We start from the raw sequence: 27,771 nt of genomic DNA on the forward strand, positions 1-27,771 counted from the left end.
GTCTGCCTCCCTGTCCCTCACCAAGGTTTTGTCTCTCTGCTCACTCTCCTCTGTCCCCTTCAATGTCACCCCGACAGATCTGGTGGGATCTGGATTTTCCCTGTCGCTTTTACCTTCGAGCTGTTCCTCCTCACCATCTCTATGGGAGCACCGCCGTCCACCCATGTCGCTCACCTCCCACCTTTGCTAGCTGCCCCCCGGGGGGAGAGGCAATGACCCAGCTAAGCTCCCTGCTATGCTTAGCGCAGGGAAAGGGGATCCAATGCAATAGAGGCTGTTCTAAGTGAGTCGCTCTTCCCCGGGGACCCTCCAGCAAGCTGACAGAGCCACCGCTGACCAGTGCTAAGCAGCTAATCCACCTCCTGCCTGCACGGGGATGCAGCCGTGGGGCCTGGCACACCGTGGGTGTCCGCTGCCTGTGTGCTGAGTGGAGATCAGGGTGGATGGGCCCATGTGAATCGGCCCAATGAGGGCCACCTCCCAAAGCTTGGAGGGATTCAAGTAGGTTTGGAATTCTAGGGACCGAACTCTCTGCCTTGGGGAATAAGGACCTTTTACATCTACCCAGATCATTCTCCAGTTTCAGAGCAAAAAAGGGGGTGCAGATCAGAGAAGCCATGAGGCGTCACAGACCCAGGCTGGAAGCTGTGGGGGTTCCTACTGTTAGTGCCTTCCTGAGAAGCCAGGAAGCCTCCCCTGGGTGATGGAGATGCCCCCCGGTAATCACACTCCAGCTGCGCCCCCCAAATGCCAAGCAGAAGCAACAGCAGAACAGACGCAGCCACCTCGTCCATCACCCCCTAACGGTTATGGAGGTCTAAGTATCAGGGTGCATGGGAGGCCCTGAACACACAGGAACACGGAGGTCCAGACTGTGTCTTCCCCATCATCATGGTCTGGGGCAGGGGGTCCAGGAATGCCCAGCAGGGCCACCTGAACTGACGTCAGGAGGCCAGGAAAGCTTCCTGGAGTAAGAAGGCTATGAGCTTCAAAACTGACCTCTGCGGTCCCCTGTGTAACAGAGCCCTTTGGGGTAAGGAGTGGGGTCTGAGCTGTGTCCCGGGAGCCGGGAGCTACTATTTCATAGGCACGTGCCCTATTCCCTTAACAAGTGAGCCACCCCCTCAGCTGTGAGGTCCCTGGCAACTCACTTCAGCCCTCTGGGTCTCCTTTATCCCATCTGCTCCACCTGCGTGTCGCACGGTATAGGCCAGCAGTTCCGCCTACCACAGGGCTCGGGAGTCTAAGACACTGCAGACTGTGGACAGAGGCCAGCTTGTCCATGGCTGAGTCCCCCTGCCCCAGACCCCAGCTGGCGGCTGCTCTGGACAGGAAGTGGGTGGTTCTCACCTTTATTTCCAGAACATTCCACCAGCAGGGTAAGGAAGGAAATGGGTGTTTATGGGCATCTACCATGGCTGGTGGCCTTACCCATGTGGCATCTCATTTAATCCACACCCAAATCCAGTAGGATAGACATGGCTGCCCCCATTTTCTAGACATGGGGACTGAAGTTCAGAGAGGCCAACAGACATGTCCAGAGGTATAGAGCTTGAAAGTAGCAGAGCCTGAGTGGAAGCTGGTTCCATTTTAGACTCCAAAGTGGTCTATACAACCCACTCTCTGCAGGTCTGAGGCACAGCGCGAGCCCTAAAGCAGTGGCTGCCTGGCAGTGTTGGCCAAGGGTCTCCCTGCTGCAGAGAACACAGACTCCCCCGGGATCCCTTGGAGAATGGAGTGTGTGTGGTCCAAGCCCCCAGCAGCCTCCCCTCACCTACTTTCAAACATCTCTTTGGTGCCTGGCTGTCCCCCCTCCCACATTCCTCAGCTTGGATGAGCCTGGTAGGGGGTGAGGGCCACTCCAACGTCCTTCCTGAAGAAGCCTGGGCACCAAAAATCCACCAGAAGATGCAGACACAGCTCTGGGGCTCCTCAGTGGCTGCTGTGTGAGGACACGGAGACTTTCTTCGTTTAATACCTTTACCTCAAGGAACGAAAAATAACACTCATTTCAAAACCCAAAGACTCCGCTTCTCTCGTTCACTTATTTGGAAGATTTTTGTGGGGTGCCAACCCCTCCCCAAACAAAGGCTCAGCCAGGTTCTGTCATGTGTTCAAAGAGCTTCCCACCGGACTGGTTTGTCAAAGCTGGTTCGCTGAAAGGAGGTGAGGTTCCCTGGGCCGACTGGGAGCCCTCAAGGCTGCAGGCACCCGCTCTGATTCTTCCCACTTCCCTGAGGCCCAGCACGCAGCAGGTGCGCCGAGAATGTTCACGACTCCACCGAACATCCTTCCTACAGCAGGTCACGCGGGACAGTGTGACAGGATGTGAGAAATGGAGGTTTGCCCTCGAGCAAAAGAGGTGGTAGAACATGTGGAGAATTCATAAAGGAGGTGGCCAAAAACAAGGCTACAAAACTCTCGGAGAAAAGAGCTAGGAGTTGTCTCTGGGAAGAGGATTCTGGGGGATTCCTTCCCCCAGAATGAAAGCCATGCTGAGACCCCTCCCCCGAAGCCTGGCCTTATGGGGGGGACTGCTATCTGGTGTCCCCGTGAACAAGCCCAAGGCGGAGGAACAGGCTGGCTTGCAGCCGACAGCCATGCGGAGGAGAGAGGGGGCTGGCCAGGTGGCCTGCACTCCCCCAGAGGCCAGGACAGAAAAGCCACCAGCCACTGTTTCCCATGGACCCCTGAAAACTCAACGAGAGAGAGGGAGCAGGCCTGGGGCCATCGGATCTTGGCTGAGAGAGACACGTGAAGGGAGCAGACACCTCAGCTGCCTGGGGGCCGAGGAAGGAGAGCACGGTGCTGAGTGAGTGTCCGTCGCCTGTGGCCAGAGACCTGCAACTGAGAGGCCCCCAGGGAGGGGAGCAGGGTGTAGGAGACACGGGGAGCACGTCACCCCGGCAGATCCCTTTTACCACCCCTTCCAGGCTCCTGGGCACTTTGGCCTCTAACTGCCTGCACCTGCAACTCTCTTCAAATCACGGCCAGTGGCGGGTGTTTGTGTCCTGCTCACCCCTGGCCATGATGACCCCTCACCGCTCTCCGACGGAAAGAAAAGGAGGGAGGCCCAGCTCCCTAAGAAGTCGGGACACCTGAGGTGTGATTCACGTTCCAGAGCGTCCCTGTGTGACCATCCCACGTGACTCGCGTTGGGCCCGGAATCACGTCCCTGTCTGGCTCCCTCTAGCCCCTCCCCATCCAGCTGCCCCCAGCTACCCGGGCAGGGTGTCTATACTGAACCCCAAGGAGAATGCAGCCAGTCCCTACGGGTACCGGCCAAGCAAGCTGTCCCTGGGCCCTTACGGCCCCTCCCTCCTCCACTCCCAGACCGGCGGCAGCTCTGATCAGCAGGCTCAGGGGCAGTGGGAGCAGAGCTGAAGTCACAGGAAGCAGGCCTACGTCTCTTTTCTTGCCCCCACACCCTCAGCTAGCCAGACGGAGCGTGCACACTGGAAACGACATCACATTCAACCAAGTTCCAAGGGCCGACTCCCACATCAGAAACGGACTGGAAAACAGGAGACCCAGCTCAGGAGTGGAAGCCCTACTTGAGGACATGACACTTTTCTCTCGCATCCACTGCCTGGCCTCCATTACTAGACCTCCCCGAAGGAGGACCCCATGTTAGCTAACGGCCTTGCCCGAGTCCTAGCCACTGAAGGCTCACCCCAGTCTGAGTCTGGCTTACTTCTGCAGACTTGTCCGGAAGTCTGCCCTCGGCCAGGCACACCCCGCTACGCTCCAGCATCCCTCTAGCCAGCTGCCTCCGGGTTTTTGCTCTTGCTACTCCCCACCCCTTCTTTTCCTGAAGCCTCTCCCCCACCACCTGCCAGGCTCCTGACTGATTCCACAGGGTCTCTGTGGAGCTCCTGGTCACATGGACCTTTTCCCCTCAAGGGGTCACAACTGTCTCATTGACGGTTCAGGAGGCTCAGCTGGGTGCTTCTGGATGTGGGGAAACTTAGAGCAGGCAGCGGAAGGGCCCTGGGGGGCAAGGCCAGTCCAGGCAGCTGGGAATCTCACGTTCTGCTGCTCTCTGCTCATGTCCGGCCGTTATCAAACCTCACTGGGCAGCAGACCATCCTGGGGAGCTGGCGAAAGATGAAAATGTCCTGCTCCCCGGAGCTCTAGAAAGTCCAGGGCTGAGGCACACCGGGATAGATCGAGCTCACTGCGGCCCCATGTCCTCATGCCGTCCTGTGTCCTGCCCTCCACCATGCAACTCTGCAGCCCCTCCAACGAAAGCTGCAACAAAAGCAACAATCCTGCTGCATCCCTTGGGAGGCCATGAAGGTGGCCACCTCGTTTCTACACGTCTACGATGTCCCGGTAATGACACATCCGGGTCAGCCCATGGGAGGGCCAGAGATGGTAGGGCAGAGCTAAGTCCCTCCAGCCACCCCTGCCAAGGGTAGCATAAGTAGGCCAAGAGCCAGTCAACCCCCCGACATGAGAGCAGGACACGCTGAGGCCAGAGAAAGCTCCCAGCCAAGCCAGGTCTAAAGCACCAACCTGCAGACTCCTGCATTAGAGAAATGCTTATTATACGAAGCCACTGAATCTTAGGTTGGTTTGTTACACGGCATCATCATGGCAAATGGTAACTGATACACAGAGGAACCTGTCTTGTATCAATTGCCCCACAATTTACCAGGTGGCTGGCAAGACCACCACCACCTTGCCCTCTCATCTCACTGCTGTAAACAGTGGTTTACAGAGGGGCCAGCCTCTACCCTTCCCACACAGATAGCAGCCCCTGGAGAGGAGAGACTCACCTGAGACACTTATTTCTCGTATGTTCTGCAGCGTTAGTGCCGTAAGCCCCAAAGCGCCATTTTGCGCCTGATGGGGCGAGTGGTGATCCCTCCCAGACTGCTAGGAGAAGGAAGACCCAAACAAAAGACCCCGACTTTGGCCAACACCTGAGTAGTTCGCAACTCTGAATGAGGCAATGGAAGAGAGGGGGGAGAGGGCCGCAGACAGAGAGGAATTAAAACGGAAATTTAAAAGGGCAATTTTCCCCTTTTATTGGCAGCATAATTAGCCAGAGGAGCCCCAACTGATGCAGTTATGACTACTCAGATATGAAACTGAAATCGAACAGGGGAGAATCGGGTACAAAACAATAACACTTAGCATTTATATGACTTTTTACATGCGGCACGTTCTGCTCTTGGTAGATCACAAACATTAACTAATTAATTGCCGTGATACCCCTGAGTAGACAGCACATCTTCCTGCCTACATTTAACAAGGAACAAAAATAAGCAAGCTAGAAGCTGATTCCAAGCTCCAGACACTCTTCCTGGGTCTCTGGCCACAGCCCTCAGGGCTCACACTCTTTTCATGGCTTTGAACCCAGAGTTCTAGAGATTCCTATTTATAGACATAAAATATTAGTGTATGTGAACTGGAAGGGACATTAGGAAGCACTGATCCAAATCTCTTATCTTACAGATGCTGAAAAGAGGCTTATTTCAGCCAAGGACTGTCTAAGGTCACAGAACAATTCAGGGAAAAGGCACGATCAGATCAATTTTGCTCAGTCCACGTGCAACACTCACATCCCCAAATTTTAGAGCATAGTTACACTTATGAGACCCACAGATATCTTCCACCCGACCCTGTTCACAGGTGATTTTGTACGTACTGGTCAGTCTGTCATCAAACTGGTACTGAGCATGTGACACAGGATTCCTGAAGCTGCGGGGATTTCAGATGAATGTACCTGGAGGGATTCAGGACTGTGTGCAGCTGTGGTCTTGGCAATGAGCAGAGCAAAGAGAAGCCCTGCCTCAATGGAACCACGGGACTCCACGACTTGAAACACTTTGGTATGTCTCTGTTGGTAGAGTGAGATCTCTGCACACAGCAGGTGCTCAGAAAATACATGGTGACTAGTCAGGGTTGGCATATTCCAGAGCTAGTTTAGAATCAGCAGAAAAGTAGAAGCTAGGAAAACTTCCTTGCCCGGGAAAAAATGCCCACCAGGGCAGTGACGACTGAAAATTACAAAATTTGTTCGCTGCCAATTACAACGGAGAAATCTCACACTTGAAGCCTCGTGGCACCTTGTCCCTTGTATGGCCCTTTGTGACAGGGTCTCTAGCAAGCTCTTTGGCCACACCCCACATCTCGAGCCAAGTCCATACACCCTGACTTCAGTCTCCAGCATACCTAACCGCCTGGACCGCCCTGAACCCTGATGTCACTTAGACCTCCAAGCCTCTGCCCAGAGAGCTGTCCCCCGAACTGTTTGCTTGTCAAACCCACCAGACTCTGCTGTCTGTTCCCCCAGCCCCAGCTCGGCAAAGAGTGCCCTCTCCCTCGATATTGTGTGTCCTATGCCTGTATCTATTAACACATCCATCTCCCTATAAATCTGTGCCCTCTGACTCCCTTTGCCGGGAGGTGCTTAACACATTAGAATTTTATTTTAAAAAGGAATCCTCTTGTTAGAATAATCTTGAAGAGGCAGGCCCTGAGTCTAGACAGAAGACACCTGTGGGCATTGGAAAGCGGCTATTGACAGAGCCTAGAAGCTCATAGAGGACTCACTTTACCTCCTCCTTACTTAGCCTAAAGTGTCCCTTACAGAATGTGAATGAACAAGGCCCCTTAGAGTCCCTAGACCCTCATCTGGCTCTACAATGGGCATCCTATCTCATTCACTGCCTCGCAGCTACAGAGCCCAGAGAGGCATCTGAGAAAAGTCTATGTGCTCCCCAAGTTGCTTTTCTTGCAGACAGAGAGAGATGTTCACTGGGGAGCCATGACTCAACCGTCTCTCACTCCAGGAAATGATCACAGCATGTCCTCAAAAGGTTGACATATCCGGGGTCTTACAGGCTTCTCCGTGGCTCTCCAGCCTAGTGGGGAAGGCAGGGGTGTCAGGCTGCGTGTCCTTGAGCTCCCAAGCAGTTGCCAATAAACACTGAAATCTCTCTCTCAAATATCACCCGTTCCGCAGCCTTCCGAGGCCCTGTCACTTCTTTCCTTTCTCTCCACTGACTGATCTTTCATTCCCTAACTCCCAAAGCGCCCCTGCCAGCCTCGAACACATGCAAATGGCATTTTAAGGAAATTAAACAGTCAGGCTCTCCCAGTACCTGTTGAGTTCAGACACAGAGTGCCGATTTCCTGCTGGTGGAAATAATTACTCAACTCTAAGATCGCCTAAGTTTGCTTCTCTCCCCAAGAGGGGCACCACAAACTTGTCTTCCACTCAAGCCTTTGAGGCGGCAGGGAGAAGAAATTTACCATATGATTTGTCTTAAACCTTTTAGGGGCATCTATAGCCGAAAACCAAGACTGAAGACTCTCCAAAAAGTTTGCTGATTGTTGCCTGGCTCTCACATGTGGGCCATCAAAGAATCCCAAGGTCATGACTTGATTTGAGTCTGTGGAGTGAACAGAGGGTCGTAGTGAAGACATAAGCAACAAAGACCACTGAGGCAGGGGAGCCAGGCCTCCTCAGGGCCAAGGGCAGTACTGGCCTCGGGGCCAGGAAGGACATCAGGTGAGCAGGGGCAGTTCCTGCCTCAAGAAGCTCCGTCTGATGGCAGAGTCCCTCGCAGTGGGACACCAATGGGATAGTAAGGGAAGGGAGTGGCCAGCTCAGGCCCAGAAAGACCTCTGCACAAGAAGAAAAAGGAAAAATTGGCTTTGGAGGACACCCTCACTAGGGACAGGAGCTATCGCGGGTGTGTCGGCGCCTGAACAGGTGCGCCCATGGCTCTGCTACTGTGAATATTGGCTGCTAGCCATTCACAGCATTCCCTCCCCCCGTGAACTGCTCTAGACTAAAGAACCTCCATTGTCCGGGAGGTTCTTAAACCTTTTAAGGTTAAACTCTTTACTGCTCTCCCTGGAACACACTTCAACCAGCAGCTGACTGAGGGTTACAAAACACTGCCTCAAATGCTGTAGAAGACATTCCTCCATACGTCCTCCCTGTCATCCCCTCTTAGCCTGACACCCCCAAGGATACTTTCCTCTTCTTCCCTATGAAGATTATCAAAATGTTGCTTCAGAGAGGAAGGAAGAGAATATAGGAATCCCCCGTCTGCTTGGGTTTTTGTTTTGTTTTGTTTTGCTTTCTGGAACATCCCAACAAAGAGATGCCCCTAGGGGTACATCCTCCAAAATCATGTTGGAGACAAAAGCATCCACGTTGTTCTGCTGAGATGCCAGAAGGGGAGGGGACCACCAGAGTCCAAATACACTTTGTGTTTGTCACCGTGTGCCTGTCCGGAGATCAGCTCGGCCTCCCAACCACTGCTGTTTTCCAGCAAAAACTGCTGTGAGGGCCAGGAATCCCAGGATTGGGGCCCTGCTTCTCTCCCTGCCCTTTGGGGGCCCTTTCAGATCAACTTCAGCTGCAGGAACAAGGTTATTGATTCAGTTTTATTAAAAATCAGAAGGGGAGTCACAAGACATTTGGTTCGGTAACATACGCAGTAAGCTAAGACAAAAGACAGAATCTTTGAAGGGATATAACGTTATTAAATCAATCTCTAATGGGTTCAGTTGGGAAAGTTCAAAGATAATTATTCTGGAGTTCCAAGTGTCAGCAAGGTCTCTGGTGTCTCTCCCGTTAGTTTTTCCCTGTGTTACTAAGAGTTACTGAACTCTTCTAAGAAACAGATTCCTGACCATAAGGGAGCCAAGTTCATGATGGGAACCAGCTCATACCAGCATTTAGCCAAAGAGGAGACCCTTTCTACTATGCCACCAAACACAGAATATTAATAGCTAATACAGGAACTGATTATATACATTATGAAACAAACAAGAAAAGGCATTTTTCAAAAATCAAAACAAAAAGCTGAGTAGGAGACTATCACATGGGAAGCTGACTTTCAGGGAAAGAGATGGAAATGTCTTGTGAAAGAAATGACATTTAAGCTGAGAATTAAAGAAATAGAAGTAGCTAGCCAAGCAAGGGGGGTGGTGAGAAGAGCATCTAGAGAAGAGGAAGCAGTCTGTTCAAGAAATTAAAGGAAGATCAGTATGGCCAGGATGGGACAAGTCAAGGCAAGGATCAGATACAAGACTGGAGCAAATGTCAGGGGCCAGAGCATGAGAGCACATGGTCAAGGGAAGGGGGGGGGGGTCTAGATTTTGTTTTGGAGACAAAGCAGGTGACGGATTTAAAGTACAAAGGGCAACATGGTCTACAATGTATTTATTTAGAAAAGCAGTCTGACTGCTGTCATCCGGCCAGGACAGCAAGCACACAGGGCAAGAATGGGACGGGGCCAGCTGGGAGGCTCTCACAATAACACACACCAGAGATATTAGCCACACGGGCCAAGAAAATGGCGTCAGACAAAGAGAGAAGGCTAGACTCCACTTATGTTCTGAAGATCGAATCAGTAAAGCTCCCTAATGGATGAGGAACAGGAAGGGAGGGAAAGAGGAATCAAGAGGGAGACTTGCGTCTGTGGCCCAAGCAGCTGGGTGAATGGTGGCTTTGCGAACTGGGAGAAGAGCCAGCTGGGGCAGGCAGCAAGGTGGGCGGGGGCAGACCGAGCCATCTGCCTTGGGCAGCTTAAACCTGACCCCTCTAGGAAACATTCCACTGCAAGTGGCAGGTGAGGGGTTGGGTATGTGGATCTGGAACACACAGAGATCTGGGCTGGGAATATAAATCTGGGACGACACCAGAATAAAATCACATTTAACCTTATGGTAAGGAATGACATCAAGGAAAAGGACAGAATGAGAAGAAAGCCCAGCCCGCATTTGTGGTCTGATAGAGAAGGAAGATAAGAGGATGGAAAACAAGACAAAAGAATAAGAGGAGGAGAAGAGGGATGCCAGAAGCCACACTAGTCAGTCCAGGTGCACCCTCAGCATGCCACTGGAAATGACCTGTCAAGGTCACCTGTGGCCTCCGCATAACCAAAGTCCGGGATGGCCTTTAATGCTCGTCTTCTTCAGAACCAATTGCTCCTATAGCCTTGAAAACACTCTCTCTCAGCTTCCAGTTTCAGCCACAATTCACAGCCACCTCCAACCAAACAAAGCAAATTATTAGCTCACCTAACAAGAAGCCTTTCCGGAAGTAGACCAGCCTTCAGGGTTGGTTGAGTCATCAGCTTGACAATGTCTTCAGGGACACAGGCTCTGTTTACTCCTCCACTTTGCCATGTCTCATATAGAAACCTCTGAAAGGCAGGGATCAAAGAGAGAATAAAAGAAAACAGATTACACATTCACAAAAAAAAAGTCAGAATCCTCGGATCTTTCCCCAATTTCTCCAGAGCAACGTTTCTCAAATGTTTAGTCTCAGAACTACTTCACAGTCTTCAAAATTATTGAGGACTCCGGAGAGATTATATGACAATTGAGTATATCGATAGGTATCAGGTGAGAAATTAAACCTGAGTCATTTAAAAAGATTTTTACTAATTCTTTTTTATCATAATAATAAGTAGTAATTATACATTAACTAAATAACATATTTGATGGAAAATGCTTCCACATTTGGCCCCTTGCAATATCCCATGTCACGTAGCTACTAGGAAATTTCACTCTAATTTAAAGGGGGAAATGGGAGTAAAGAAGGCAAATGAAGTCTTGGTATTATTATGACTCCCTGGAAAGGTCTCAGTGACTCTTAAGTGTCCATAAATCATACTTTGAGAACCAGTGCTCTATGGAGAGTGAAAGCAGGAATCTCTGGATTGAAGCACCAGGAACAATTAAGGGACAAGCATACTGTACCCCAAATATGACATTAACTAAAAGATGCACACTTGGCTGTTGAAACTCTACCCTCCTTCCCTGTGCTTCTCTACTTGACTCAACTCCCAGGATATTATCAGCCAGGATAAATCCTCCAACCAGGAGGCTAAACTACCTTCTCTAAGGAATCTAGCTAACCTAAGAGAAAATATCTAAAGATAATGACATCAGAGGTTCCAGGGCTCACCAAATGGTGAAAGCCATGAATGACAACACAGAGCTTCAAATGATCTTTTTTAGATGTTGCTCTTAATTGCCAACAACCAAAGATAACAAGATAATTGAGGAATGCTTCTAAAATGAATACTAAAAAAGCAAAACAAAGATACAGGAGAAAAATTAGAGAAAACAGACCATGCAGGAAGAAGTCAACTTTCAAAAACTATTATGGACGTCTTCAGAAAAACTACTGTATCTATAAAATGGAATACATTGAGAAATATTCAGAGAACAACGAAGCCCTTTGGAAGTTAAAAATATGACAACATAAATGAAAAACCCACTAGTAGTGTCAGCATATACAGTTGAGGAAAATCTCCCAGGAAGTGGGGCAAAAAGACAGAGATGGAAAAGCCAAGAGGTCCAACTCCCTACAGTAGGCACTCTGGAAAGAGGACAGAGATGGAGAGAAATCATCAATAAAATAATTCAAGAAAATGTCCCAGCACTGAAAGATTTGCATTTCCAAAGAGTGGCACACAAAGTACTCAGCACAAGAGATAAAAATAGACCCACAGCCATACTCATCACTTCAAAATTTCAGAATACAGGAGACAAAGACAAGATGCTTGTTCCTGAGCAGGAAAGAAGTTCTAGCCAAGGCTCAAGAATCAGAGTAGCTGAGCTTTTCAACAGCAACAACTAGAAGCTACATATATACTTTGAAATATATGGTAGGTAGGGGGATTGAGTTGGAAATTGGAGATAAAGGAGAAAATACTATAATTCAGAATTTTTTAGAGTGGCCGAAGACCAGCAATGATAGGATATAATAAACTGAGAATGATCAACTCCATTTTGTGCACATAAGAGACAACCAATCAACAGAGGCACACACATACACGGCACAAATTTATGAGGTCCAGTACCTCGTCCCACTCACAGCTGTAGCCACTCAAGCTGACCTTCCATTCGATGGACATCCCAGGCTCATTACTGTCCCAAAGCCTTTTTGAACCAATGGTATCTCCTTCCTGAATTGCTCCTCCCCTGGCTCTTTGTACAGTCGACCCGTTTTCATCTTTCAAGTCTCAAGTCAACATTTCACCATCTTGAAGAGGTCTTTCCTCATCCTTCTATGCAAATTCATCCCTTCAACCTTAGGTTCCCTATCTGCAACAGCCTACTTATGAAATATAAGCTATCAAAATGAAATATTCTTGTTTGCTTGCTTATTGTTTGTACCTCTCCATCCTTAATCATGTAAATTCCATAAGAGCAGAGATCAGGTCTATCCCATTACTTCCATAGGACTTGGATCATGAATAGTGCCTGGCAAGTAATCAGTGCTCCATCATTTATTTGGAAAATTAAAAGGTCAGTGAAAATGAGATCAGGAACCGAGAGGCCATGGTGTTAGATGAGTTGTCAATATGGATGTTGTCTCATCAATGAGAATGATGACAGTGTTTAGAAGAATAACAGAAGAAGCTAGGTACTGAATTCTCCTGTGAATGCAGAAGAAAGATAGGGCGTTCAATGGATGTTGCATCAAGGAGTAAAAAAGCATAGCATTACCAGATGGCATGAGCTTCAAAAAGAGCAGATTTTTGTAGGCAAGATGGAAATGGCTGTTTCAATGCAGCACTGGAGAACAAGGCGGCACCCACTTCACCTCTTAGTCTTTAGGTGGATAAGATGTGGGAGAAGAAAGAGTCTCCATTCCATTTGAGATGGCCAAGGTATAGCCACATTTCAGTTAGAGAAAGGAGACAGGAAAATTCAGGGAAGGTAGAGATGAGTTTCCTAATGACATTTCCAGAGGGCACAATGGAAGGCATAGGTCATACTACCAGAGTGTCCTCAACCAAGGGCAATTCCTACCCCCTCTCCAGAAACATTTGGAAGTATCTAGAAATATTTTTGGTTGTCATAACGGAGGAGATGTTATTGCATCCCATGAGTAGAAACCAGATGCACTGTTAAACATACACTGAAGAGCCCCCCCTCTCCACCCCCATAACAAAGAGTTACCCATGCCAAAATGTCAGTGGTGTCAGAAACCCTGGGTTGAGAGATACTGGAATACAAGATGAAAGTCCAGTTGGGGACAGAACGCCTGGGAGTTCGGGCATGTAGCAGTCACTGAGGCAATCCAGGTCGGATAGCATGATGAGATCAGCCCTGATAGATTCTGAGATGGAAATAGGAAATCAGCCCTGTTGCCGAAGTTGAAGTCCACATATCTACTGGGATGGCAGCTACCCAAGGAGATCCTGGGCAGCAGCTCCAGAGGCCAGCCCGGTGTAATGTGCACAGGTGATATCTCATGGATGTTTGGTTTGGCCAAGTACACAGGATTCTCCAGTTCTGAGTGTCATCTTCTGAAGAACTGAGGAATCTTTCGAAAACATTAACATTCAAGATGTCCTGAGCCCCTGGGGCACCTGGGCGGCTCAGCTGGTTGGGTGTCTGGTTCTTGATTTCAGCTCAGGTCCTGATCTCACAATAATGGGATTGGCCCCACACTGGGCCCCACATTGGGTCTATGTAAGGCACAGAACCTGCTTGAAATTCTTTCTTTCCCTCTCCCTCTGCCCCTCCCCTGCTCACACGGGGGCCCCCCTCAATCTCTCTTAAAAAAAAGATGTCCTGAATCCTCTTATTTGCCAGTGTTTGCTGTAATTTTCTTCAATTACTTCTTTTAGAGTGGCACATTGGGAAGGTCATGGTGAGATCCATTTGAAAGCAGCTTTTCTTAATGGTGCATACAGTAAGGAAGAGGAAATCAAGGGGAACAACCAGTATTTATGGAACCCTTAAGTATCAGGCATTGTTCCAAGTACTTAGCAACCATCTGAGGGAGGGATCTGAAAACCTTTAAAGAGATGAGCAACGTAAGGCTGCAGAGACCGTGAGCTTTGTAGATCACACAACCAGGAGATATTTGTAGCTAGAGCTGCCACTCGGGACAGTGTGACATTAAAGCATGTGGGATTTCTAACCTGATGTGCAATTCCTGGAACCATGCTTTCATGTGGAGACACACTAAATACTGGATGGATGGATGGATGGATGGATGGATGGATGGATGGATGGAAGGATGGATGGTTGGATGGATGGACGGTGGAGAGAGTGATGATGAACAGAGCACATCTATATGGCTCATATGCATTTTTCTCCCTCTTACCTTGTCCCTTAGTTACACTTCATTGTTTATTCTGCTATGTTTTGGCTTGTTGTTTTGTTTTGTTTTGTTTTTTTGAGAATATGGTCAACTTCTGATTACCCATGGTAATAGAAGAGACAGATAACAGAAGTAATTGAAAGCAGAAGTCAATCCAGAAATAATTTCTATTTAGTCTGGGGATTTTGCTCATGCCCTTTTAAACAGCAGATTTACCAACCTAATTATATTTTACCTTGGCAAATATTAAAATTATTTTTCATTCCTTAAACACACACTAACTGGTGGCAGGTAAGGTAAAGCAAGACACAAGCTGGATGACAGAAAAAGGCAAGCAGGGACATAAAACTTGAGAGCAAAAATTTACAAGCTTTATTACCTTCAAGTGAGTGATGAAGAATTTATTTATAACCCCAGACAGAGTCCTTTAAATTTAATAAGAAATAATGAGTCATTTCTCCCTGGATGTTTTTCTATAGTATAGTCTGTACAGAGCTATTTTTAAGAATCTCTTTAGAAGGATTTTGACTTGCCCATTTCCTTAACAGTAGGTCCTATCCCAGTCTTTGGGTGAGCATAATCTTTGGGGAGCACAAGTTGGCTCAAGCTGCCTTCGTGGGTCCCCTGGTCATCCTGACTCAAGCCAGGCCCCCTGGTAATTCTTTCCATTCCCTCTCCCACCAAAGTGTAAGTCAGAACCGTCCCAGCATTCCTACCGATAGGCCTCAGAATGCAGTAAGACGCTGGGAGATCCACCTCTTTGTGGAGGACTCTCTCAATGGCCCTAGGGAGCACTTACACAACACTGTAAATGAGATGTGGTGGTGGAACTGAAATACTGGCGCACACACAAATTAACCACGGAGAGCTGAGGAACAGCAGTACCCTGGGACAGCGGCGGGCCATGTCCTCTAGAAGAAGGCAGAATAGGACCCTCTGCATCCCAAAGGCTGTGTAAAGCCCAGCAGACTGTGTGGTCATCCATCTTTTGCCCACACTGTCCCAGGGAACTTAGGCCATTCCTTTCCCTGAGCTTCTGCTCAGGACACTGATAAATTTCCACATCACATCATCACCAGTAGGCCGTGCATCCAGCTCTTCCTCAGAATCAGGGAGAAAGGGAAGGAGCTGCCCCCCTTTGGTACCAGGGTTGGGGGTTTGACTTCACATACTTTTATTCCCCATGGAGGCTGCCCAGCCCAAGAGCCTGACCATGGTGTAAGCTCAGTGAAGACTTACCAGATGTCTACGATAAATCTGGGTCTCGGCCTTGCGGAGTTACTATCACCTTTTGTGGGGGTTGCCTTGAATGTGTTGCACACCAAAAGGGAACTGGCCAGACCCAGCACAGATACAAGATGACCTCTCCCTGCTCTTTGCAGGTGAGCTGTGGCCTGGGACACCAACTCACTCACTCACTCATTCTCCTGCCAGTGAAAGAGAAGAACTTGCCAAGCAGGGCCAAGGCAGACAATAATGAACACTCACTCTAGCAGAGCAAGGATTTGGGGGTCCAAAGAGGCCTTCTGTAGGACTCTAAAGTCCCTGTGGCATGAGCGGAGGTGGAAAGAGAAAATAGCACATGTACCAGAATGGCATACACACCACTCCTACTTACATGTTTAATCTTTGATCAAACTTCGTTTTGAGATGGAAGATGACTCAGGGTGCGCGCCATTGGAGGGGCTGTTCCCACTTGCATTCCACACCTCCCGCCAAGCCCCTGCCCTCCGAATGTTGCCCCCAGTGGAACAAAGCCTCTGACACCCAGCCAAGCAGCCATTCATCGGGGAGAGAGATGCTCCAGGGAAAAGATGATGGACAAAGATGTCGCCTAGCCCAGAAGGGAGCCAGAGAGTGGAACTGGGCATGGCACCGGCCATTTTCCCCCTGTGCTTCAAGCCCTCCCATCTCACTGAATCACTCATTTTTTCCAAAGATGGGAGGCGGGACACAGAACCTCCATGCTCCTGCTTCGCTTGGTGCCTTCTTTCTCTCTCTATTTGGCTTCTCTCAAGCTTCTGTGTCATCATGGCCAAAACTTACCCAGCAACACAGCACATCCCAGATATGACCACACAATAAAGTGGGGGGTGGGGTACAGTGGGAGTCCCCTCACTGTGACTCTTTAGAGAACCAACATGAGAGCAGGACTGGAAATGGAAAGAGCTCAGACTTTAGACCAAGAAAACCTGCATTATAGTCTCCCATTTGCGGGCTGTGCCGCCCTGGGAAATCCCCTGTGTGGGCTGCTCTAAGCCTCCTTCCCTTATTTATAAACTGGAGATAATAATGTCCACGAGCAGGTGACATCCTGAGGGCATCTGAAAGGCTGGGCTAAATTATAAAATCAATAAATAATGTATGAGGTCAGTTGTGCAAAAGGCACCTCAGAGACAAGATGCTTCCTGGGCCAGCTGCAAAGAGAGAAACAAATTAGCTTCATTTGTATCAATGGTATTAATTCAGAACACAAACAATAGAGTCAACAAAAGAAGTGTGGGAGGAGGGGACACCACTGGGAGGAACCCAGGAAAGTGAGATGCAGAGAGACGACAGTAGACAGCCACATCCCAAGAACGGGAGACCCACGCCCAGGAATCTCCCAGCCCGTGGCTACCCAACTATTAGCCCATCGCCAATAAACACTGGAACTGTGGTCGGTGCTAGCCAGGGAAGCATACGGTGAATTGACAACGTGTGGTTTCCCCACAGGAAGAGAAGGAGCTACTCAGAAGATGGGTCTGGCCAGTGGTCTTCACAATTGAACTCTAGAGTTTCTCTGTAAGGCCAAAGAGGAGGCCGTGAGGAACCTCTTTATAAACTGCCCAGTGTTGTGTTAACATCCTCAAGTGGTGAGTTTCACTGGGCCACTGTCAGGGGCAGGTTCAGCTCTTCAGCTGTGACAGTTGGGTCCACCTGACCTGTTTTTACAGGAGCCCCAACATCTCGGTGAATCCTGAGAGTAGTGAAATGTAAGAAGGGGTTTTGTGTCAAGGGCTGCTTGACCAACCCTCGATCCATTCTGCCCCCGACATTGGTGAGCTCGGCATGTGCCTGGTACCTCTAGTCATTCGCCACTGCCAGCAGGTGGCCACCCGCCCCGCCTTCCAGACACTACCCTCCTCCTCCCCCTGGGTTTGTGGCAGCCTGTCTAACAACTCCACAGTCTCTCTTCATGCGTTCTGACAGTCCAATTTCTTGGAGAGTTTTCTGAAGTTCTCAGTAGTAATAAAGTCTGTTTTGTGGCACCTGAGAACAATTTACAAAACCCTGCCTTCCCTCTTGGACCCTGTCCCCGAAATGCAGGGCTCTCCCCAGTGACGAAATGTGATTTGGTTTTATTTAACTGTGTGATGGCTTATTTATTATTTAGATTGGATGGAGGCCTAACGTCCGCATTTGTAGTCAGTACCCACAGGCTCCTGTGTCACAGAGCCTGTGCCGAGCTCTACGAATGGAGAGATGTGGACGGTGGCTCCTGTCCCAAAACAGGACAACCAGGGCTCACATCCTGCCACTGCCACTCGCCTTTTACTTAACCTTTCTGTGCCTCTAGCTATGTAAGTTCTCTGAGCCCTAGGATGGAAATTCTACTCAAAATAACTTTGGGGTGGATTGCATGGAAAATATCTCAGCAGAATCCATGCTAAGTAGTACCACCTCAGTAACTGGCACCCATAAATACTAGTTGTGGTCAGCAGCCTCTGACGTGCTCCCACCTCACAGTGTTCGTGTCCTTGCATAACCTCCTCCCCTTTGGGGTGTGCTTGCCCTAGCGACTTGCTTCTAACGAACAGAAACAGTAAATGGGTCATGGAGTGTTATTTCCGGGAGTAGGTCACAAACCAACTGGACTTCCATCTCGATGGTATTCTCTCTCTCTCTCTCTCTCATTGCATGCTGTCTTCAATGAGAAGACCATGTGTCAAGGAACTGAAAGTGATCTCAAGCCAACATCCAACAAAGAGCTAAGGCTGAGAGGAAGTGGATCCTGCCGACAACCACGTGAGTGGTTGGATGTACTTGGAAGTAGATCTTGGTCCAGTTGAACATGGAGATGATCGCAGCCCCAGCTGACACCTTGACTTCAGTCTGTGGTAGGAGAGACCCCGAATCAGAAGACCAGCTAAGCCATGCCCGGATCCCTGACCCACAGAAAGCATAAAATAATACCTAAAGCTTTGAGGTAACTTGCTTTACAGCAATCGATCACTAATATGCTATCGTTATTAAAGTCTGTGGTAGACTTGAGGGCCAAGAAACAGAGAGTGTGTGGCAGGGCTATAAGGAGAGGGGCGTTGGCAGCCAGATAATTGAGAGCCAAGCAGCCCACACTAAGCATTTGGGCTTTCTCATGGGAACAATGAGAAGTAGCCAAATGTTCTTTAAGCAAAGCAGAAACTTCTTAAATAATAAGACAAATGTGGAGTCATCAAGAAAAAAAAATTGTCAAGAGAAGGAGCCAGAGTGACTTCTTGAATGGGTATATTTTCCAGGACATAAAATTGGAAAACTCCCAGAAAATAGAGATCTCTTATTTTTAGTCCCTTCGGCTGTTAGGGGATTTACGGCACCAAGTTTAATGGTGAAGAAAAGGAACGGAAGTGAAGTTACTGAAATAAACAATTTCATTAACTTCAAAATCAGTGAGTTCAAAATCAATTAAATTTGTAATACCCTTACTGAGGACAGAAGTCGTGAATTAATAACAGTGCAAATGAGTTGTTAGGAATACACAAGGAGTGAGACTTCTGTAAATAACTTCTGGCATTACTGTTTCCTGAATCAATAAAGATACATCATTTCTTATTTGCACACCTCTTTTTAAATCCCAAATCAAGATGTTGCATACACCTGCCCTTGGACGCGTCCCATAAATCCATCTGAAAGTGACCCAGTTTTTGCACATAAACCATGTATCCCTGTATCTAGGTCTTGTCATTGTAAGACAAAGGGACTGAGAGAAGAATATGGTCTATAAAATAAAAGGAAAACATCTCTGAAGTATTTACGAAAAGACTCAGGTTCCAAAGTGAGGGGAATGAGTGCTAGGTTGGGAGCCAGGAGACATGCTATAGGCCTCACTGTTGGAAGAGCCTGTAATAGTTACAGCTCATAGAACTTGATGGATTCATTTCTTTGATTGGCATTTTTTTGAGTGCCTACTACGTGCGGGCCCCCAGACAATTTCCACCTTAATACCGTCAATGGAAATCTACAGAACTTTTTTTATTCCAGTATAATTAACATACAGTGTTTTACTCATTTCAGGTATATGATACAGTGATTCAGCAGTCCTATACATTACTCTGTGCTCATCCATGTAAGTGTACTCAATGGAATGCTACTCAGCCGTAAAAAAGAATGAAATCTTGCTATTTGCAACAACATGGATGGATAGAAGGTATAAGGCTAAGGGAAATAAATCCGTCAGAAAAAGGGAAATCTGTAGAACTATGATTTGCTTTTTTCCCCCTTTGAAGGCACAAGGAGGTCCAGAATAGGAGAAAATTCTCGTTTAAGGGCCAGAGTCCAAGCCTAATCATGAATTTCCTAAGTTGTTGTTCATTTCAACTCTTAGGGCTCCTGAGAAGATTGAAGGGGTTGTACTCAATCATTCCTAAAATTGACTCCAGCCCTAGAAGACTCAGAATCAATAGCCCCTTGAATGCCCAAGTTCAGTTCTTTCTCCAACTATAGGAGGGTCCCACAGAGCTCACCATCTTGACATCCTGTTTCAGAAAACAAGTATCCCCAGCACCCCAGAACTGAGCCGAGAATGTTCTACCACTGACCTTTGACCTACTAATCACAAAGGATTCTTGCTTAGTAGGGCTGCTGATGGAGGACACATTTGGAAGAACAGCCACTGTCTCTTTATTGTAGCGATCAGTCAAGTGTGGTCCAGAGAGTTACCGACGTGTGTCAGGTCACATGGGGCACCCATCTCCCCTCTGCCATCACGCTGGCATAGAGCTGGCCTTGAGCTAACACATGGCCTTAAATATTACCACATCTGGTGACTACAACTCTAATTCCTCCAAACATGGCAATATCACAGAACTCTGGAATGCCTAGGGTCCCCAGGCTCCCTCCGCAACTCCCATTTCACAGAAAAGAAAATCAAAACCACAGGAAAACGTGTTGGGAGGCTTAGCTACAGGTCAAGAGCCAGACTACAGCATCCAATCCAGGCTCACTCTGCTTCCCAGTCCCCCACCCCACCTACTCACACCACAGTCATCTACCGAGTGCTCCCTGCACGCCCAGTGCTGTGCCTGGTGCTATAACCTGATTCAAGGCTAAGACACTGGGCTGAAGTCTCCAATTCTGCACACCTGAGCTGGCTGAGTGGAAACCAGTCTGAGCAAGGCCACCCCTAATGGAGGTCTCAGTGGAAACTATGAGCAGAGAAGATAATGACGACAACAACATAACAAGCAAAGTCTGATCCTTTCACGTCCCGGCTCATTCCTTCCAAGAGCTGAGGACCCCGTACTCTAGTTTTTAGCTTTCTCCTCTGCGAGGTAGTGCTCACGGCAGTGGGTCCAATCTCATCTTTGCCGATTCCTCTGAGGGAAGTAGTCGCAGAGGAGGGTGATATTAGCTGACGAGCTGGAATTACTTTAACTGATTCCTCAGGTATATAATGCACTTTACTAAATCAGAGATAATGAATTCCACGGAGAGCCCATGAAGGGAAGGGAAAAATAAGCACAGGGTCGAAATACACTTCATTTCGAGGGACGCAAAGGGACAGTCAGAGAAAGTTCACCTTAGAAAGAGCCTGGTCGCCTGACTGGACAAAGGAGAACACGGACCTTCATGGTCTGCCTGCCTGACAGTGGTCTCTCCTGGACTTCTTCTCCACTTAGAATTTCTTTGTCGTTTCAAAAGCTTTTTGGCTTTTGAGGGACATCCTTCAGTCTGTAGCCCGTGTGAGAAGAGAATTCCTTACAAAAGGGAGTGAGGACGTGGTCACTGAGAAGTCATTTGCCCACTGCATTCCCTGCAGTTACTTATCACCATATCACGGGCTGTCCCAGCCTCAGACACACTGAAGGGGGAATAAATGAGTGGCCTCAGGAGGAACCCTCAAAACACAGATGGGGTAACTTCAAAGTATCCACAAATTCTGTGGCTCTACTCCCTTGAGAAAGTGAAGGGCCAACTCTCCTCCACTTGAAAGCAAGTCATACTTGTAGTTTCACTTCTAATGACCAGAATGGAGCAGAATCAATGCCTTCAGGTGGGTCATCGAAAGGACAACTTCCACCTGGCTCTCCCACTCTTGCTCTGGGAGTAGCAGCCCACGCAGAGGCCTCCTGGGGAGGATGTGGCCTCACACCAAGAGCCAGCACCAACTTGCCAGCCATATGAGTGACTCCCTGGGAAGTGGATCCTCCCCCCATCCCCTGCCCCCGGTCAAACCTTCAGATGATCTCATCTCCAGGTGAGGTCATGGGCGACCCAGATCCAGAACTGCCCAGCTTGGCCATACCTCAATTCCTGGCCCATAGATATAATGAAAAATAACAAATATCTATTGTTGGTTTCAGCCACTCATCCCTTGCCTAAGATGAGTAAGTGATCAGAAGAGGTTGGGTTCAGAATATGAGAATAGAAAAGAAGAAGGGGGAAAGGAAGGAAGAAGGGTGAAGGAAAGGAAAGCAACATCTCTACCTACCCTGGCCTTCACTTAGCTCTTCTGCTCTGAATGTATGTCCCTCCACTCCACTGCCAATATGCTCTTGCCTTTCTCACAGGTTCTAGTTTTATCTCACCATTTGGCTGGCTGACTTGTTAAGACAGGAGCAGGGCTCCTATATCTTCTGTGTTGCCCATGCCTGGCAGTGCCCTGTACTGAGTGAGCAAAACCAATGGGCAAAAGTAGCAGGCCAACTGTGACCCAGTATCAGAAGGAACATTCTAACAGTTCATCAAGCAAGTTGTGGTGGGGCGTGAAGCTTCAGATGGGTGCCAATTCTTAGAGATTCTAAGCAGATTCTTTGAGATGGTAGTAGACTGTTGTTATTATTACTCTAGAGACCCCCAATGAACACACTTCCCAGCATTTATGTCTTTATGTAGCCATCTACCACATTCTCTCTGAACTTGGCCATTTGACTACCTTTGTCCAATGGGATGTTAGCAAGCATGACACAAGTGGAAGCTTGATAAGTGCTTGCACACTGAGGTTTGGAATACTCCTAATAACTGAGCTACATGCTGTGAGGAAGCCCAAGCAGCCAGGTAGAAAGGCCCACATGGAGAAGAAACAAGGCCCCCAGCGAACAACCACAACAAGCCTTCAACCAGCAGGCAACACCAATTATCAGCCACGTAAGTGAAGCCATTTGGGGCCTACTAGCCATCTGACATCCCAGCTGATACCACACGAAGCAAGAGAACTACCTGGTCAGCCCACAGAATCATGAGAAATAAACCATGGTTGTTTATAGCCACCAAGTCTTGGGGTAGTAGGTTATACGGGATAAGCAAAATGAAGGTCAATCCCAAATCTGGGATAGGACCATTTCTCAGCCCATGCCATGTGCTCAGCAATGACTCAGAAATGGTTCTCAGACCAGAGCTCTTCCCACCACTGCCTCCCAAGTCATGGGAGTCAGTGGCTATGAAAGACCATTGCAAACTCAAAGTCTTGGAGATGTTGTTATCGGTACAGGTCTCAGGGGTTGCTATTGTGTCCCTCGCATTTCTGCCTGTAATTTTTAGTTTGGGCTTGTGTTTCCTCCTCTCTCTCCATGTTTCTTGCTAAGACCCTTCACAATCCTAGTGCTCCCTCAAGCATCACTGGAAGCCAGAGAAACTGCTGGATTCTGACTTCGTACCTTTTCCATCTCAGGCTTGAGGTCCAGGCTCAAGACACAACCACACAGCCTTCAACAATTATGGAGTCTTGGTTTTCCCATCTATGGAGTCTGAAGGTCTCACGGGGTTCTCACGGGGTTCCTGAGAAGACCCCTACCCGTCACTGATTCCTGGTAAGAGAGCGTCTGGGAAGAAGGTTTCTCCCCTTCTTTCCCTTCCCCACTTCGAGCTGCTCGTCTGTGACAAGACTCAGTCAGGCAACTCATCTGCTCCTTCACTGAAACCAGGGAACAAGGAGGTTGCAGCTGTAGATGAAATGATACTTGAACTTCTTTGGGGAATTGGGATAACGTGAGTCACCCTGGACCCTATCCCCTTTCAGGAAAAAAAAATTGTGTCCATTTTCCAGGACCCCAGAATACAAATAAGCAGTACCCTTCTTCCCCTCAGAAAATAAGACACTTTGTGCAGGACAATAGTGGGAAAGGAAGAGAGAGAGAGTTGCAATTAATAAGAAATATATTCCCAACAACCCATATTATGAATATATATGTATATTGATATCTCGGCAGGCCCCATGGAGTTACAGATGAGCTCATTAGAACGCTTATGCTTTTAGCCATGATGTTTATTGAAATCATTTTATAACCATCCAAATTGAGCTTTGTTTTCAGCTATAATATAATGCTACCTGGAATATTCTGACCTAAATTATTTATGTGCCTAAAAATAGATTCCTTTCCCCCATTACTGACGTTGTGGATATATCTCAGGATGTGGAAATTTTGGGTGAGCTCAAGGGACTCTTACGGGCTTTGCCTATATCCTCTGTGCCTACTGAGATAGAGACTGAGCACACTGGTACAGTCAGAAGCCTATTTCGGGCCCAAAAGGTGAAGTAACCCTCTGGGAGAAGCTGGGCCTGGTTAGGTGCTCCTGAATGCAGAAGGGCTGTCAGAACATAACTGGGATCTAAGTAGATAACCATCATGTCTGGGTTCAGATTCCCACACAGTGTCTCACTCTGTTAGGCCCCGAAGGAGAGGGTGTGACTACAGAAAGACAACACTAGGAAGATTGGGGGGTGATGGAGCTGTTCTGAATCCTGATTACAATGCTAGTTACTAGAATCTCTAGGTATTTAGGGGCCCCCGGGGGGTTCAGTCAGTAAAGCCGTCAACTCCTGATTTTGGCTCAGGTCATGATCTCAGAGTTGGTGGGTTCAAGCCCTGTGTCAGGATCTGCACTGATAGCACAGAACCTAGTCAGGATTCTCTCTTTCTCTCTGTCCCAACCCTGCTGTCTCTCTCTCCCCCTCTCTCTCTCAAAATAGATAAACTTTAAGAAAATAAAATTTAAAAAGTTTTTTAAAAAGTAAAAAAAAGGAATCTATAGGTATTTAAATTTCTAAAACTGTGCCTTCCCCAAAAAGTCAATTCTATTGTATGGTCATTTTAAAATAAAAATAAATAACATTCTGTAGGTTCAGTAACTGATAATTCTACCTCCAAATGTTAACTTGAACGGGTCCGCTTGCCTCCAGCTCAGTTCCGGGCAGCATCGCCCCTGCACTCCCGCGGGGGCCTCGTAAGTACTGTTACTACCTCCACGTCTGGCCAGTTGCTCCGTTCTCCATGCTGTAGCCAGAGAGGTCATGTCACGGCCGAGCACGCAACTTTTTTTTTTTTTAATTTTTTTTAATGTTTTATTTATTTCTAGGAGAGAGAGAGAGAGACAGCGTGAGCAGGGGAGGGTCAGAGAGAGAGGGAGTCACAGACTCTGAAACAGGCTCCAGGCTCCGAGCTGGCAGTCAGCACAGAGCCCGACGTGGGGCTCGAACCCACGACCGCGAGATCACGACCTAAGCAAAAGTCGGATGCTTAACCGACTAAGCCACCCAGGCGCCCCGAGAGCACGCAACTTGCAAAGACATCCCAGGGTCTCGGGTTTAAACCCACCACTCTTGGGGCGTCTGGGTGGCTCAGTCGGTTGAGTGTCCAACTTCGGCTCATGTCATGATCTCACGGTTAGTGGGTTTGAGTTAGTGGGTTTGAGCCCCGCGTCGGGCTCTGTGCTGACAGCTAGCTCAGAGCCTGGAACCTATTTCGGATTCTGTGTCTCCCTCTCTCTCTGACCCTCCCCTGCTCACGCTGTCTCTCTCTCTCTCTCTCAGAAATAAATAAAACATTTAAAAAAAAGAATTTTAAAATAAAGAAAGAAAGAAAGAAACCCACCACTCTTTCATTTCCTGCTTGCTGGGCACGACATGACCTAGCCTCTGCTTCCTTCTCCTGTCTCATGCACCCAGAATCCCACTGGCACCACAGTCCTTTCAATAGCCACACTCGTGCAGGGCACAAGGTCTTCAGCGCATGCTGTTTCCTCCCCGTGGGATGCCCTCCATGCCTCTGGTTCCTCCCTCTCATTACCTGAGTGACTCTCTTCTGTCCTTCAGGTCTTAGCTTAAAACGTTACATCTTCCTTAACCAGTCACCAAATTAACTTCACCAATATCACCTTCCCATGCCATCCTGCTCTTTGCCTGTATAGTTCTTACCCCAACCTGTAATCAGGTGACAGCAAGTTTGATGGCTGACTCTGGCCCTCTGGGCTGTACTCTTCAAACCAGGCAAGGTTGGTGCTAGTTACAACTAGCTAAAGCCAGCTCACAAGAGCTCATCACACAGCACTCAGCGAGGTCAATAGCTTGAAATCAGCCACAGTGGGAGTGTTGACACCACAGAAATTGGCAAATGCTCCGAATCAGGGCTTTTCTTTTTGGAAAGCTGGTTTAGCAGCATACCACCAGTCATCCTCTGCTGTGTTTCCTACTGCTTGACACAGAGCTGAGGACATAGACCATTCTTAGTTAAGTATTTGTTAAGTAAATGATTGTTACTGTCATTGATTCTGGTTTCTTATGGCGACCCTGTGATGAGTGGGGAAGATCCCAATCCTCATTTTACAGATGATGGATGAACGTGAAGCACAAGAAAGCTGTCCAGTTTGCCCAAAGCCACGCAGCTAGTTAGAGATACACCACCCTGGTTTAGGCTCTCTAACTCCCAGTTTGGTGCTCTTTGCATTGCCAAAATAAATGTGTGTGTATATTAGGAATGTGTAAAGTGAGGAGCCCTGGGGATTGCCAAAGCCAATTTTGAGAAAAAAGAGGCATCCTTGAATACAGTTCACAAAGGTGGAGATTATTAATTATCCTGATTCTCTATTCCTCCATAGAAAGGACTCTCCAAGCTCTGCCTAAAAACCAGACTATAATACAAGAAATGGAAACCACCGTAGACATTTCAAAAAGATATTTAATATAGTAAGCTGCTTACCAAATACTGGAAAGGCTGGAGAAACAGAAGATACAGGCATACCAGCATACCACAAGACTGTTGAGTTCAAGGCCACACTATTGTGTGCTGTGACCACTGTGACCCTGTGACCCAGAGGTGAGGAAGCCACTGCTGCTACCCCCACCATTCCTGCCATAGCTGCTTTGGGGTAGCCATGAAGCTGATGACTAGATAGTGAACTGGTGCATCTAGCTCCCATAGATGTCTCTAAGCACCCACAGCTTTATTACCTTGCTTGCCACAGGCAACAGAGGTAAGAAAATGGACTCTGAATCACTTCCACCTTCCAGTTTTGCATGAGTGCGTGTAATTGGCAGAACCTAATTTATTCACAGAACACTGGCCACAAAGGAGCCTTGGGAATGTAGTATAATAGCTTTCCAGCCTCTACATCTGGAAAGAAAATAATAGCAGCTGAGAGAACCAATTTGCTGTGTCTACCACAGTCCACCCCTTCAGCCCTCATCACCCAAACACACGCTTCTGCATAAATGAATCCTCTGAGCACCAAGAGCAACAATGGCAGACATAAGGAACCATCTCTCATACAAATGGAAGCATCTCACCTCTCCCCATGAGGGGAAGATCCCAAGTCCTGTCATCCACTGGGCAATGTTCATTCACCCTCCTGATTCCAGCATTCCCATCCCAGTATCCCATAATTTGAGGATGAAATTGTACAGTTAACCACCAACAAAGCATCTTAAAATAGGAAAAGAAAGAAAGAGGCCCAAAAGTAAATTGGGTGATGCATATAAATAAATATATAACAGAGCCAGAAAGAAAACATGAGAAGCTGTTATAATCCTTGTTTCTGCAACTGGTTGTAAGGTCAGAGATGGGCTTCTAACCTCTTTCCTATACTACCTATCCCATGTTCCTTTAACTTTCAACCAATCTCAGTTGCTTTACCTGGTGAGATTGCTCTGTTGACTATATATACATACAGAATCATGTACATACACATACATATAAGAAATATGCCTGTATGTGTATGCATATATAATACACATGCCTACATATACATTTACTAGTATACATTTGTTTTCCTTTCTTTATTATGAACACATTTTAATGTATTGATCAATCTCTGGACCAAAGTATTACAAGAGCCCAAAGAATCCCCAAGTTCATAGACCCACTCTGCCCTGCCCCTATCATGTAACAGAAGTGTGATTTCCCCTGGATAACCTGGACCAATCACCCAGCCTCCTGTCTGCCCAACCACTGAAAGGTTAAGAGAAGGGAAAAGCAAACTCACCCTCTCCAGGCTAGGTACGTGGGGGGTAAAGGCGGGGATTGAGGGCACCTTGGAAATAGCTCCTCTGCCTCAAAATACTTCAGGTATCACCCTTATGATACCTAAAATTCAGCCATTAGAAAATAGCTTATTTTTCAAAGACTCTGTTCGCAAGCTTTCCAACAGAAACAGCTTCTAAAAAGGAGCTATTTTGTTGCCACAGGGATTCTATG

At 47.8% G+C, this 27,771-nt stretch overlaps 1 non-coding gene across 1 annotated transcript; it reads right to left on the reverse strand.

Moving 5' to 3' along the window:
• Window positions 1-24,758: 24,758 nt before the first annotated feature.
• On the reverse strand, window positions 24,759-24,842 carry TRNAK-UUU (transfer RNA lysine (anticodon UUU)). The gene has a single exon. It is a non-coding gene; the product is annotated as a tRNA-Lys (tRNA).
• Window positions 24,843-27,771: the final 2,929 nt, after the last annotated feature.

This window comes from Crocuta crocuta, unplaced genomic scaffold, assembly GCF_008692635.1.
Source record: "Crocuta crocuta isolate KB4526 unplaced genomic scaffold, BGI_CrCroc_1.0 scaffold70, whole genome shotgun sequence".
NCBI classification, from domain to species: domain Eukaryota; kingdom Metazoa; phylum Chordata; class Mammalia; order Carnivora; family Hyaenidae; genus Crocuta; species Crocuta crocuta.